Source organism: Dermacentor andersoni, chromosome 9 (assembly GCF_023375885.2).
Source record: "Dermacentor andersoni chromosome 9, qqDerAnde1_hic_scaffold, whole genome shotgun sequence".
Classification (NCBI taxonomy): domain Eukaryota; kingdom Metazoa; phylum Arthropoda; class Arachnida; order Ixodida; family Ixodidae; genus Dermacentor; species Dermacentor andersoni.
The window spans coordinates 27,601,117-27,615,860 of record NC_092822.1 but is presented as its reverse complement, the minus strand read 5'-3'; the positions used below and the strand labels follow the sequence as shown (position 1 = coordinate 27,615,860).

The 14,744-nt window shown below is 47.9% G+C and overlaps 1 protein-coding gene across 3 annotated transcripts in view; it reads left to right on the top strand.

The window, feature by feature from the left end:
* The first annotated feature begins 476 nt into the window (after positions 1–476).
* Positions 477–14,744, top strand: part of bma (SCY1-like protein bma) — a 426,844-nt gene continuing 412,576 nt past the window's right edge. For all 3 annotated transcript variants that reach the window (XM_072284465.1, XM_072284464.1, XM_050175166.3), the window contains exon 1: positions 477–2,977. The gene's annotated coding sequence lies outside the window, so the exon portion shown is untranslated. The remainder of the gene's footprint in view (positions 2,978–14,744) is intronic.

The window sequence follows — 14,744 nt, the reverse complement described above, 5'->3', positions numbered from 1 at the left end:
ACCTATGGCCTTCTACTGCATTTAGTCGCGAGCTCAGTTCCTAGCCCTGCCGGCCCCATGTGTAAGGGAAGGGTTCAAAAAACGGTCGCGTCCACATTTTTTTTTTTCGGTGCGCGGGCGAGGAACCCAGCTGGAAGCCAATCTTTTCGGAGAACTCTGCTACTGCATTTCTCACACTCCGTGTGGTGCTGTTGGCTGTGATTGTGTGCATGCAATACGTTTATATATCTCTCCGTTTCCTTCCGGTCTTTATACTCCCCACTACCCTCCGGTGTACGGAAGCAAACCAGACCTTTTGGTTGTTGTTGTTCTGGTCAGTCTCCCTGCTTGTATTCTCTCTTCCTTCTCTCCTTAGACGTCAGACCACGTTAGCCAGCCAATCAACCAAAAATATAGCGCAACTCAGCAATCTGGCCGAATGTGTTGGCTGGTAATCCGCAGTGAGTATGAACGGCGGAAGAGCGCAATGCGAGACCGAAAACGGTATGGGACGAGAGGGTTGTCTCGTCTCGGTCCTCGTGTAGCAATCCACTCGTGCTTTTCACGCTCGCCATATAACTCTAACCTCCGCACACTCGTGAGAACATACGCCATTAGAAAGAAAAGAAAGCTCGTTCGCTCCGTAATTGCATCGGCCAGTTGCTCATATCGAGGGGCCTACGTTGTCTATGCGGGCTGATACCCAGTGGCCAAAGTACTATAACCTTCAAGACAACAGCCACCGGCACGCACACAGTGCGGAGAAGAGGCAAATAAAACATCCCTCTAATACCTCGTGTTCAATAGACGCACAATAAACTACTGACTGTACTCAATAGCATTTCCATTAAGCTCGCATTGCGAACATTTGCCCAAACTATATTCAGACGTGCGGGGAGCAGGGGCATAGGGACCCTGAATAGGGGAAATCAGTTCTACGGAAATCCATATAATAGAGAAAGTTTCATGAACAACAAACAAAAAAAGCTGGGTGGAGTTGTCGATACTGCTAGCCTCCCGGCTAGGTCAAAAGTAGCGCTACAGCTCCTAAAAGGCATTGATCCCGCGTTCAATCCTCGAGCCACGACGAACGTCTCTATAAGCTCAAAGCTTTGTTTATGAGAAACATATGCGGGTATCATTTGTAGCTTGGTGCTACGTGCGGTTGTGTGGGTGACAGTTTTTTATTGGTACGACGTCGAAACACCGCGTCCTCATTCGTTATTGTTTCTTGAACGGCATCTCCTCCTTAGTAAAACCGATATTCAAATTAGGATGTGGAACCGGGGATAAATTCGGAATTCGCTCTTTGCTCAGTCAAGACGCTTTCCGCGAAATTCACCACTACGCTTTTCACGGAAATTACGACCACCCGAGCAAAAAAAAAAAAAAAAAAGTAAAGAAGAAAGAAAACTAAGTCTGGAACACCAAATCTAGTGATGTATACGAAAGCGATGTGGGATCATGACTTCGAGGGGCAAACAAAATCAAGCAGTGTAGCGAGCCTTTCAAGTGCAATCAGACTCTGAGGCAACGCTAGGTGGCCTAGTGCCACGCATCAAGGAATAACCGCTTTTCGGTCCAGTAGCACGGAGCATGTTTTCCAGCTGACTGGCGCTGCAAAGGAAGCCGCCACATTCGACGCTCGGGACGGCGAGTCAACCGAGAGAGGGATACAAACCAAAAAAGAGGGAGAAGGAAAAATAAAAGTCGAACAAACGCTAAAAACAGAGAAGGGAGCCACACTGGGACGCCCACTGCCGAAGCGGGACCCGCTCCTATTGACCGCGGAGGCAGAAACCGCCAACGCCCGTTGCCGCCGGTAGATGGCGCCAGGCGGTAAATCGGCGCGGCCTCATTGGCGCGAAGCAAACAGGGGGGCGGTGTCATATCCAAGGGGCGCTGCGATCGTCTGCGATCTGCAGATCGCTCCTGCACGTTGGATGCTGCGGGTACCGCGAGTGCTGTGCTACGGAGAATCCGCTGCGATGTGTTCTCCCCACTGACTTACCTTTCTTTTCCCGTTCGGGACGACACAGACTCGCAGAAGTTGGGGAAGCGCTTTCCTTTTCTTGTCCCCCTTGTTTCCTTTAGTTATTTGTTGTCCCTTTCTCTCCCACCGAACTTTTGACCACCTCAAAAGTACCTCTTGATGTTCTTTCCTCGCACCTGTCTAACCCTCATATAAGGTGTTCGGAAAGCAACAGCTTCTTTTGGAGCCTTAACAGTTCCAAGTTTTAGTATCTGGCCCTTTCACCCGAGTGTTTCATCGCGTGGTGCTTTGCCTCTTATGCTGTTGCCCAAAACTGTGTCGTTCTGTTTGTGGATAGCTACAAAAACGGGTGCCTCGACGAGCCCACAAACTAGCGACTTAACTCGACCGATCTCGAACGCCTGCAAGCAATTAAGCCGTCGCTTCGTCTCGTGTGGCATGTGACTGCTGTCGATTGTGGAAGAGAAAAAAAAGGAAACAAACAAATCACTCCTTGGGGCATTCAACAACCGCAAGACACCGCTTTGACGCAAGAAAGTAGCCACTTCGAGGTGGTCTTTCGGAGTTGCTAATTCATCTCCGCGGACTCACGAGCAAGATTCGTAATCCTTTTGCACTGGGACGAGACAAGTCATCGGCTGCAAGACGGAGGCAACAAGTGGTTCCGCAGAACGACAGTTCGTGTTTTTTCTTCGCTCTTCGAGAAGGTGCACATCGGCTTTCGACTTGGCGGTGACGATGGCGGGCCTTTTCTTCCCACAGTGAGGCAATCGACGAACGCATCTAAAATCATCGTCGTGAACCACGTCGTGAACCACGTCTTGTCTTCGAGGAGTGAGGAATTGCTGCATTGTGGATTAACGTTGCGCGGCGGCTACCACGACAAAGGAAAAAAAGAAAAGAAAAGCGAAATCTACGCTTCTTTATTTTTCTCCCTCAACTCATCGCATCCTCGCGCAACTAAAGGTAGAAAAGGATCGACTCTGGAGGCGGGACCCAAAAACGGTGAGAATACAATTGTTCGATGTCTATTGTAAATCAAGAGCATTTCTTCTTTCTTCTATGGGTGTTGTTTCACGGCCTAGTGACTTCCGTTTGGGTTCAGCTTCGGCGCTGGACTTGTTGAAGAGTGCGGCGCTTAACTTGTTGCATTTGGTACAAGTTCCTTCCCCCTAGTAGGCGATCGATTCCTGCGAGAAGGAGCAAGTGCTGAGGCCCGCGCTGGTCTTCCGATGCACGTCCGTCGCTATTTCTTTCAAAAAATGAAAATTTAATGCCCCAATCTCAGAAATGTTTTCAGACAATGTCGCTTTTAGAAATACACAAGGTAGCCCGACCTTGAACGCTTAGCAAGAGACGAGGAACAAGTAGTAGACAAGGTAGACAAATATTGTGGCCACTTTTTTTTTGCGGTTATAACTATTAGGAGCTTTTGTTCTTGGTATGTGCGTGGAAGCAGAGTTACTATTAGTCACCTGTGGTAGATATCGCAATTTTGTTACATCGGCTAGATTACTTGCAGAAACGAACATCACTTGCAGGATGAATTGCAGCGACGCTTGATGTCTAAAGAAGTTTCACTAATTAAATTTGTATTTATTCACTTTGGCACTTGTTAAATCTGCGGACTTGAAGCCAAGGACTGGGGATGTCATCTTCATTTTAGCATAAATCTTTAGCTCAACAAGAGTTCCGAGAAATGTAGGTTCTCGAATTCTGTGACGGAGTGGATTGACGTTCTAGTTAACACTTATTGGCAATACATACTTCCTCAGTGATCTTATGTAATGTTTCCTAAGAGTACAAGATAGAAGGCGGCCGTCGTCTTGTGGCCTAGCACTCTACATGAATGAGTATATTTGCCGGCACCTCTCAATTGTGTATGAACAGACAGCACTTTGTGCTGCTTAGTATCTAACGTTAATATTACGGATGATTTCGAGAAGCAACTTTTTTAGAGCGTAGGTAGATTGCATAATTATGGCATTGTTCTTTATAAAAGCGTTCGAAGGCATCTATCAAAAGGACCTCGTTTTCGCTTTGTTTTGTTCTACCAGTTGCCCCTCACGGAAAACATAAAAATGAAAATTGAGGCCTAATGTAAGTGGATGTTTTTACTTCGTGACTCCTTGCGGATCATTCCTTTACATATCAACTGCCGTGCATTTGTGAAATTACATGTAAGGTATATTTTAAACAAATGACAATCTAGTACGTGTCATTGGGAAATGCGTCGCTGTACGGGTAACCAGACTCCTTTGCAGGTGCATTGAACATGAACCTGCCTCTCCCCCATTCCCAAAAAGAAAAATGGGTAGCAGCCACTTCTTGCGCTCATTTCAATGTGAGAAACTGGACTTCAACAATACACCTTTAATCTTGAAGCAGGAAAAGAATCATTATTCAGCTTATCACTTAGCACAAATTTAAACACAAACATCGTTTACCTGTAGTTGCCAAGCTCCCAGCATTCTATGATTTTACTTGGCTCATCTACAGTGTTCAACGCTAAGCTCATGTTTGCTGGAACTGGGTCGCTAAATTTCTGCGATATGGAATAATTCGCTTCTCTGCCTCAACTTTTTTATTGCTGTTCCGCTTCGGCAGCATTCAATGCATCTACCTCAGCCGTTGGTTGCGCGTAGACGGGTAACGTATCCCAGCGCTCACATGTAAAGGTACGCAGATTAGGTTTACTGTAGCAGTACTACAAAGAACGTTGCTTTGTTGGTAGTTAGCGCAAGTGAGGCTTTTTCACAAAATTTACGAGAGCAAGGACACTTCTCTTCGCGACTTGGGTCTTTCCCTCTAAAATAAGGTAAAAGAAAAAAGAACTAAAGGTAAACATTAACGTAGGCAACAGCGCACCCACGGGCCCTGCTTTCCGATGAAGACAAAAGTGCAAATCGAACAATGTCTACCCGCAAATTTCTTGTGAACCTATATAAATGATATAACTAGTGCTCGTATGCACCGGCGGCAACTGTCTTTTGAAAAAAGCTAAACTCCCATCCGCAAAAAAAAAAAGAGAAGAAGAAGAAGACTGAAGAAGAAAAAAAAGAAATAAAATGCGAAGGAAATGTTGCTACGTTAGAAGTATCTGCAGAATCAGGCGCCTGAGAATCGCGCTGTTGGACATATTATTAGCGAAAGAACCTGGCCAAACGCAAGCTGCTCTTGCGAACGAAAAACAGTGATTTCAGCCCGGGTACATTTGTTTGCTCTAACTGAAAATACCAAGTTTTTCTTAATTTTCTTCAGCGCATTCAGCGCTGAAATATCCCCAATAATCAACGGCTCAAGGATTATTTTCGAACAATGCAGAGAAAGGGTGTGTTTCAAGTGTCAGGTAGAATTTTAATATCCAACGCCGATGAACAGCAGATGCTTCGCCTCACTATAAGTGTGTATGCAGCAAAGCCCGCTTGCCGTACTAAAGCTTGAAACAATGGACAACGCATTGGTATCCTCTCTCTAAAGCTTGACAAGGCATTTTAATATTTTGTTTTCAACATTAAATGAGATTTATTTTCAGGAACCAATCAGTTATCATAAATAACAATTACCTTTCTCAACCGGCTCCACAATTTATGATATTGCGATAGAAGAGCTGGATTCTATATTAAAGGGCGGGATTCTCCGGTATCCGATGGCACAGAGAATCCGGCAAGTTTTTCTGGCAACGCAAGCACTGCCACAGTATTAGTTAGGGCCAATCCGTGTGAGCTTTACTGATGCCCTAAGAGTTCAGTCGCGAGGTAACGCAATTCTCAAATTTGGTTAGGTGATTTGAAACACGATTCGATCCGCGATTATGACGTGCCTCTTCGCAGGCGAAACTCACACGTAACTTCTGGTTGGAGCACAGTTCAGCGGAATAAGTGGACACTCTCTCATGCTTACTCACTAATATATTCAGTAATATCTGACACTTACTGTAATACTTTCTCGTTATCGCAGTCATCTCCACTCACACCTGCCTGCAACTGCTCGTCGTCAACCTGGCAGTGATGTCGTTTTGTAATTTTGCGTTGCAGCTTGGAAGGTCACACGATGCAAGAAATTTTTTACAAGCTTGATTATGGGTGTCTTTCACCAAGCGCATTTTTTGTACCTAATAGTAAGTCAGCTGCTGTCCCCAACAATATTTTACTCTATGACTATCATTTTATAGCTTGCTGCATAATAAAAATGCAGTCGGACACAAGCGTTTGTAGCAGGTACTTCTTGCTATCTTAATGTTCCTTTTTTAAATACGAGTAGGCGCACGTTCCTTCACCCTCCCCTCCCCAAAAAAGCAAATCGTCATGGTTTAAATGGATAAAGGTTGTTTAGGCAATTCTTTATCCTTATTAGCAGCCAGCAGCCAGTTTTCATGTCCACGGCAGGACGAAGGTCTCTTCTAGCCATCTCCACTTACCCGTGTCATGTGCTAGCTGATTCCAAGTTATGCTTGCAAGTTTCCTAATGTCATCATACCCGCTTATGCTCTGCAGTCCTCGAAACCACGTCCCTTCCCTTGACACCCATTCTGTAATTGTTGTAGATCGGCGATTATCTGCCCTAACCTAGCGCCATTTTTCCCCCTCATAATCTCAAGTATAATATCAGCTAACCACGTTTGATCTCTCATGCACATAACTCATTTCGAGGTTCATTTGAAATGAATATCCAGGATGACACCAGTATCTAGATATTATTTGCCCAAATGCAGGACGAAAGACATGGGCGTCCCAGTTACTTTAGCGCTTCAATGCACAAAAGAGCGCTTTGTTACAAAAGAAGGTGGAACAACACTGCATCTTTCTTGCGGCGAGTTCGCTGACGCATATCTCTAAACTGGCGTCAGTCTGGAAATTCATTCCAAGCGGATACGCTTTGCGAACCCACCAGCTGCAACTCGAAAATTGCAACATTTCCTGCAAAGTAATTATTTGAAAATTTAATTAGTGAGATTTTCCTAAATATTCGAACATGTGTTTCGATTTCGCGCCCAAGCAATGTCAACCTCTCCGAGTAATCCAGCTCGTGGACTAGAGTTATCGTATATGCAACATACTTTTTTTTTTAATTCCGTAAAACACAAAATTGACCACCCTGTAAACTCACACTAGGGTCCTCTCTTGGACGTATCCGCCATGTTGGCTTAGCGGCTATGGTGGTGCGCTGCTAAGCACGAGGTCGCGGATCAAATCCGGGCCACGGCGGCCGCATTTCAATGGAGGCGATATGCAGAAACGCCCGTGTCCCATGCATTGGGGGCCCGTTTAAAGTGTCCCGATGCTCAAAATTATTCTGTAGTCCCCCACTACGGCGCCGTGCCTCATAATCAAATCTCGGCTTTGGCACGTAAAACTCGAGAACTTGGATTCCTTTGTTACACGTCGCTTATATTGACTGTTTCAATAACGCAAGTAAAAAAAAAAAAAAAAGAAGCCGATTTCACTATTTAGCTCCCTCATCGATCTCCTTTTCAATGTCTTCTCGCTGTTGAGCCATCACAATAGAGAAAAAAACGTCGAATAACAAGTTTTTTTTTTTTTTTTTTAAGTAAGACAACTGGCTTGGTTCTCAGCGCTTCTTACGCTGCCGGGCGAGCCGCGCAGAATATTATTATTTACCGCACGAAATTGACAAATAAAAACATGAACAATGATAATATATTTACTTGAGTTTAGTATCGTTCAATGAGTACATACCTAGAAAATGAGAACGTTAACTAGCACTTCAAAAAAAAATCAAGAAAATCCGAGCACAACTAAGCACTTCTTATGAGTTGTAAATGCGAAAGCATTACTGTACAATTCGACGCCGCTGAGCGTTCCTTCGAGTTACGAACTTCTCGCGGACGATCGAGCGCGTTGACAAGCTTGGCCAACGCCTCCTAAGTAGCACAAGGCCGGTGCACTTCGATCCGTGACGTCACACTACCTTGCCCGACTGCTACAGAATCTTATGGGGACGCTCCCGAGTAAGCCGCAGTGATTTTGACGTCACCGCTTTCGGCACGCCGGGCTTTGCAAGGGAAATTTCAGCCCCAGTAGCACGACGTAATAAAGCAGAATGCACAGGCCTGCAATATAGGAGGCGCTGCTTTAGTCCAGCGGGTAAGACACTCGGCTTCTGAGCGTGGGTCGCAGGTTCGAAACCTACTACCGCCAACGTTTTTCCTTTCGAATTTGTTCTGTTTTCATAGACATTCATTTGATTTCTCCTATTTGCTTTACACACACACACGCACAGAGAGAGAGAGAAAGAGAGAGAGAGACAGACATCTGGAGGTTACCCTAGATACGCCCCCGGCCGCTATCCTTTGTGAATGTCATGAGTACTGTAAATATTTCTTCATGGCTTTCCTCTGCACTCAAAGATTGCGTGGAAGGGCTCCCGCGAAGTCTCCACGCAAAGATGCACGGACGCACACTAAACCGTGAGAACGTACCCAAGAAGCTGTGTCTGCGTGCCGCTCCAGAGCTACTGTAACGCGATACCATTATCAGGATTTCACCGCTCAGATGATCGCCTCACATTGCAAATCACATTAAAACACCATTGATGGGACACGTATACACTGGTGTAAGAATTGGCTCGCGATTGCCATCACCTTTGGTTAGACAGATTCCGTAACCCTTTGTATCAGCTTTGTATAACTATTTCAAAGACCGACCCGGTCTACTATTAGACTGGCTCCGAGATCGGTCTGCTTTACACGGCAAGAAAGTGACGGACAGAAAGCAAACCAAGGAGGGGTAGGCAAACAAAGCTTCCCTTAAAAATTAGTTCCGGTCCGGGAAGGAAATCAGGCCAGGATGAACACCTTTCTGAGTGGTCGCATTAACATCTGAGCGAATGATAAGGCTAGCAGATATAAAACACTGCGCGTTTTTTTTATCTCTATGTACCTGTATTTTCAACAGGTTAAATCCGTACATTTTTGTGTTCGCGCTTGAACGCGTGTGGCTTAAAGTCGTCGTGGCGGCGACATAGATTAGCGGCACACGTCATTCCCGAATGCAGCCTGATGTAGACCGTTATCATAAAGCCTTGACATAAAAATTGTAACAGCGCAAACACATGCAACCACAAGGTACTAAGGACGAGGTACCAAGGTCTCGTCCTTGGTACCTTGTGGTTATATGTGTTTGCGCTGTTACAACTTAAATGTCAAATATGCAACAACTCGCCCAGAAAGAAGTTTTAATGAAATCATCAAAGCCTGTTACCATATTCATTGACCTGGGGGTACGGTCATTCTTCTCTGTCGTTTCGAAAGTTTGATCTAGGGTAGGGACGACATTTACGAAACGAAATTTTTTGTCTACAATATCGACCGGAAGCGACGTGCTCAGATGACGGGAGCATTTGCATAGGTCAGATATATGCCTCGAGGTATACAGAATTTAAACAAAAAGAAAGCAAAGGCTTCACCTGTATAGAAGCCGGCCGACGCGCCGCTAGAACCTCTACAAAGACTTCGAGCACGCGACATCCCGCTATTTCGCAGCCACAGGCGCCGCGGACGGCAGTCAAGGCGGTCCGTTTGAACCCGCATCGAGGGCTGGATTTTCGTGTCGGCGCGCCTGCGGGTGGTGCGGTACGGACGCGATCGAAATGAATAACGCATTAGGATCAAAGGAAATCACTATGCGCAAGGCGACAGGAGGACACGGAAATACATCCGAGACAAGCGTTTTCATTTTTCTTTAAGGCAAAAAGCAGCCGCGGTATTAAAAACACGATGCAATATATTAACTCAAAGCGAGTTGGGGGGCGAGAGAAGAGGGCCGACTGCCTCTAGCTTTCTTCGAAGAGACCGCGTACAACGTGTGCTAACGGAGCGGTCTTTGGAGGAGCGTATGCTGCCGTCTCACATTTGAGAAAGGAATTCGATTTTTTTTTTTTTGCGTTAGGCTCTGGGCCCTCCTGGTGTCGACAGGGAAAAGGGAGGAAAGGAAAGGGTGGGTTTGGAAAGGGCAGGGTAGAGAGGGGGTTCAGAGGTAGAGCAGGGACTGTGTGCGGGGAGGATCAATTCGAGGCGAGGTAGGTGGACGATAGGTCTGGCATATTGCGCGAATGTGTGGCGTATGCGGTGAAATTCGCGAAGTACGTCGTCGGGGAGGGCGACGCGGGATGAGGAAAGAGAAGTGCGCAGGAAAAGCGAGGAGGAGGAGGAGGAGGAGGAGGAGGAGGAGGAGGAGAGCGAAACTATGAGCGGTTCGCGGCCTGCGTGGATGACGTGTCTGAATTTCGATTTCCGCGCGCAAATGTAGGTGCGTAAGTGCAGACGGAATGGGGTGAGACGCAAGTGAAGAAAATGTAATGAAAATAAAGTAAAAGGGAAGAGTTGAAATTAGAACCCCGCCTAGGAAGGAGCGCTGACTCGACACGAAACAAAAAAAAAAAACGCAAATACTCGTTTCTCTGCTCAAAAGCAGGACATTACAATATTGCTACGGCACAATATGCGCGATCACGAAAGGCCAGCAGTGTGAAGACGACGACGACGATAAGAAGCTAGCGCGGGCTGTTGCCTCTTGGCCAAGCGCAGCGTATTTTCCTTGTAAATATATTTGTACATAGCTTTTCGTCTGCGTCTTCCTACGTAACATATCTGGTGGAGGTGGACGTTCCCTGTACCTCGTCACGGAGCTTCGCAGTGGACGGTACGTCGAGCCTTCCTTCATGGCTCCCGGCGACGACAACCCGACTCCGCCGGCTCCGACACCTGCTGCCACTTCGACGACCTACATCACTCTCCCCGCTCCCCGTGATCCTGGCGTATTCTCGGGCCAAGATGGGGAAGACGTCGATGACTGGATCAGCCTGTATGAACACGTCAGCCGCAATAACCGGTGGGACCCTACTATTATGCTCGCCAACGTAGTCTTTTACCTCGGTGGCACACCTCGAGTTTGGTATCGCACGCACGAAGATGAGCTCACCAGTTGGGATTCACTTAAGACACAGCTTCGAGACTTGTTCGGCAACCCCTACGGTCAACAACTTGCCGCGCAGAAGGCGCTTTCCGGCCGTGTGCAGACGTCAACAGAGCCCTATGTCACGTACATTCAGGACGTCTTGGCTCTGTGCCGCAAAGTTAACACCCACATGACTGAGTCAGACAAGGTTTCCCACATCCTCAAAGGCATTGCCGATGACGCCTTCAACTTGCTCGTTTGCAACAACGTAGCGACGGTGGATGCTGTTATAAGAGAGTGCCGCCGCCTGGAACTCGCCAAAAGCCGACGTATTGACCAGCAGTTTGCCCGTCTGCCCAACACCCCAGCGACATCTTCCTGTGCCGACGCTCCTCGTCCCAACAACACTGCCGATGTTACCAGGATCGTCCGGCGTGAGATCGAGGCCGCCTATCCGGCTGCCTTCGACTCCAGTCCCACCAACACATCTGCAGTCACGGTCTCACTGATCCAGGCAGTTGTCCGCCAGGAGTTTGAAAACATGGGTCTTCACACCATCTGCTCGGCCCATCGCCCTAATACCCGCCCGGCTTCTTCGATTTCGCCCCGTCCCGCATCTTCTTACCCACCACGTTTCCGCAACCCATCTGAATGGCGCACTGCTGACGACAAGCCTATTTGTTTCCACTGCCATCGAATCGGGCACATTTCTCGGCACTGTCGTAGTCGCTGGAGTTCCCCGAGCCGGCCTACTTATACTGCCTACTCTCGCCCCTCAGGTGGCCCTTCTCGTCCCTATGCCGCACGCTCCGATAATGCCGCCACTGATTCTCCTGCAACGAACCGCCCCTATTCTCGTTCGCCTTCGCCCCAACGACGACAATCTCGCTCTCCCCAGCCCCGTCGCGCCTATTCGCCGACTCCCTTCGGACGCCGCTCCCAGCCGGAAAACTAGACGATGCAGCGCCTCGAGGTGACGCTGCATTGCTCCCTACGCCGCCAAATCCTCTACTGACTTTGCCCACTCATCTGAACCTTCTTGACGTGCAAGTCGACGGTGTTTCTGTGTCTGCTCTCATAGACACTGGGGCGCATTTGTCCGTAATGAGCGCTGACCTTCGTAACCGGCTCAAGAAAATTATCACGCCCGCCACGACGCCTGTTGTCCGTGTCGCCGATGGCGGAACAGCCCCCGTAATTGGTATGTGTACCGCCCGCGTCTCCTTCGCCGATCGCTCAACAATCGTGCTATTCACAGTCATCGCCCACTGTCCCCACGACATCATCCTCGGCTTAGACTTCCTTTCCGCACATTCTGCTCTCATCGATTGTTCCGCCAGTACTCTCCGCCTTGACCTGCCTGTTCTGGATCCTGCTGAACCACACCCCAGTCGCCTCAGTTCCGCCGACTTCGTTCGCTTGCCACCTTCGGCACTGACCTACGTTGACCTAGTGTCATCCCCACCAGTCCCCGACGGTCACTACATCGCGGCTCCTATGCAAAACGTCCTCCTTACACATGGGATCACAGTACCCCATACAGTTTTATCTATTACGGCGAATTGCGTCTGCCTGCCAGTGGTCAACTTTGGCTTGACGACACAAGTGCTGCCACGTGGGATGTCTTTGGCCCAGCTTTGTTCATTCGAGGATCACTCAGTAGCATCCATTGCAGTAGACGACACTTCATCCGATACTCCTCTACCATCGCAGTCGGCAAATTGTACCATCGCTGACTTACGGAAAATGATTGCCCCCGACTTGCCCTCCGAGCACGCTCGTGAACTCTACCGCGTTCTATTTTCCTACCACGATATTTTTGACTTTAACGATCGTCCTTTAGCCCAAACTACAGCTGTCAAACATCGCATTAATACCGGCGATGCCCCTCCTATTCATCGCCGCCCGTATCGAGTGTCACCAGCTGAGCGTCAAGTTATTCACGCAGAAGTTCGCAAAATGCTTGCCAAGAACATTATTGAACCATCATATAGTCCATGGGCGTCACCTGTAGTACTGGTCAAAAAGAAGGATGGCTCATGGCGCTTTTGCGTGGATTATCGGCACCTTAACAGGGTTACCAAAAAGGACGTGTATCCCCTACCTCGGATTGATGACGCCCTTGACTGCCTCCACGGTGCTCGCTATTTCTCTTCTATTGACCTTCGCTCCGGCTACTGGCAGATTGCCGTGGACGATCTCGACCGCGAGAAGACTGCTTTTGTCACACCCGACGGTCTTTATCAATTCAAAGTGATGCCGTTCGGTCTATGTAACGCCCCTGCCACTTTTGAACGCATGATGGACTCCCTTCTTCACGGTTTCAAATGGTCCACGTGCCTGTGCTACTTGGACGACGTTATCGTATTCTCCCCAACGTTCGCTACGCACCTCGAGCGCCTCTCAGCAGTCCTGGACGTTTTTCGGCGAGCCGGTCTGCAACTCAACGCATCGAAGTGCCAATTCGGCCGCCGCCAGATTACCGTCCTTGGACATCTCGTTGACGCGAACGGAGTGCAACCGGACCCAGGCAAGATCCATGCTGTTACGCACTTCCCTGTTCCGAAGTGTGTCAAGGATGTGCGCAGCTTCATCGGCCTTTGTTCGTACTTCCGCCGTTTCGTGAGAAATTTCGCCGCCATAGCGCGACCACTAACCGACCTTTTGAAAAAAGACGCTCCTTTCCAGTGGGGCGATAACGAGGCCTCTGCATTCTCTCATCTAATCGACATTCTCACAACGCCTCCCGTTTTGGCCCATTTCGATCCTTCTGCGCCTACCGAAGTCCGTACTGATGCCAGCGGTCACGGAATTGGAGCAGTACTGGCACAACGCCAGCGTGGCCACGACCGTGTTATCGCTTACGCCAGCAGGCTCCTCTCACCCGCGGAGCGCAACTATTCCATCACTGAGCGTGAGTGTCTGGCCCTAGTTTGGGCGGTTGCGAAATTCCGCCCATACTTATATGGCCGATCCTTTTCCGTTGTCACAGACCATCACGCGCTTTGCTGGTTATGCTCACTGAAAGATCCTACAGGAAGACTTGGTCCTGTTTGTTCCTGTTTCCTGTTTGTACTTTCTTCTCTCTTCTTGATATTTTTTTTTCGGTGGAAAAGAAAATTGTTGTTCTCTTGAAATGTCGTGATCGCTAACAACGTTCCCGCTGCAGTTCCGAACAACAGAAGAAGCTGGTATGTGTGTAGTAAATACAACGTCGCCATGTTTTTAGAGAAAAGGAGCGCACACACGCTAGTGAGCTCCGATCTCGGCCCAAAAGGGCTAAAGGCGCTAAATCGTTAATCATTTTTGTTATTATCAATGTTAGTATTTTATTATCATGACCACCAACATTAAGAAATATATTCTGCAGCCATGCATTTGCTTTTGTATATGTATATATAATTAGCAATTGCATTTTTTAATGGGCCACACATATCTACAACAGTTCCGACCTTTTTCGAGGGATACAACAAATTGTGGCAACAGTCTCCTTATATATTTACGTAGAAAAAGAAAAACACGTAAAAGGAAGGAAAAAAGAAGAAGAGAGAAAGAATAACGGAAACAACTGCAAAAGGCATGAGGCAGAAAGCGGAGGGCCAAAGAGATTACCCGTGGGTAGGCATGGGTTATTCACGGTGCATTCGTCCCTCCCCTCATCATTGGCAGTGTACAGGTCATTGACATGGTTCCCGTTACGCGTGCTTTTGCGTGATCGACGAACACGCAAGCCATTTTGTGGTGTCGTGACCAAATTGAGTAGAATGTGCAAAAAGAAAAAAAATATGTCCGTGGGTTAAAGTGCTTACTTGTGGATAACTGGCTTATTCACAGTGCGTTCCTGGGGTCACTCC